The following is a 954-nucleotide window of genomic DNA, read 5'->3' on the forward strand; positions in this document are numbered from 1 at the left end:
GTATTCGGTATGTGAGTCGAATAATACGAATTCGGTATGTGAGTCGAATAATACGAATTCGGTATGTGAGTCGAATAATACGTATTCGGTATGTGAGTCGAATAATACGTATTCGGTATGTGAGTCGAATAATACGAATTCGGTATGTGAATCGAATAATACGTATTCGGTATGTGAGTCGAATAATACGTATTCGGTATGTGAGTCGAATAATACGAATTCGGTATGTGAGTCGAATAATACGTATTATATAGAGTTACTTTAACAAGCAGATCTGGTTTTAGAATCCCACAAGCCACAGATGGTGATGTCAACCATGCGATTATTTCTCATAATGAACAGGAAGTCGTATATTGATAACCTCCATGTCTTCTTTATTCTGGGACATAAATGTGCCTGTCTGCCTGACATGAGTGGGAATTAAACTCCCAAGTGGCACCTTAATGACAGAAGGAATGTAACTCCCACTAATCTTGGGCAGCAGTGACACATGCATCTTCCCATGCTGCTCTTACAGAAACCCTTAAACTACCCTTACTCACTACATTCCCCAATTTATTACATATTACCCCTACGCTACCTTAACACTTCCATTAATACTAAGCCTAGCCCATACATAGAATGTGAGATAGAAGCTATATAATGGCGATGCTTGGTTGAGATAACACATTGCAGCCCTCCATGGCATTATTCCCCCATACACATACAGAAAGAGTCAGCTGACACTCTCAGCCAATGAGCTAAGCCCTGCACTGTAATGCTCATCTCAGGAGAGCTAAAGGCTTAGGAATGTCTGCTTCTCTTGCGTTAGTAGTGTAGGCAGTGATACAAGTTTAAAACGAAATAAAAACAGCCAAAACACGTTTCGCCAACACAGGGCTTTATCAACTGGCAATAATTAGCCCTGTGTTGGCGAACGCATTTTGGCTGTTTTTATTGCTTTTTAAATTTGTA

The sequence above is a fragment of the Pelobates fuscus genome, chromosome 10 (genome assembly GCF_036172605.1).
Source record: "Pelobates fuscus isolate aPelFus1 chromosome 10, aPelFus1.pri, whole genome shotgun sequence".
Lineage (NCBI taxonomy): Eukaryota > Metazoa > Chordata > Amphibia > Anura > Pelobatidae > Pelobates > Pelobates fuscus.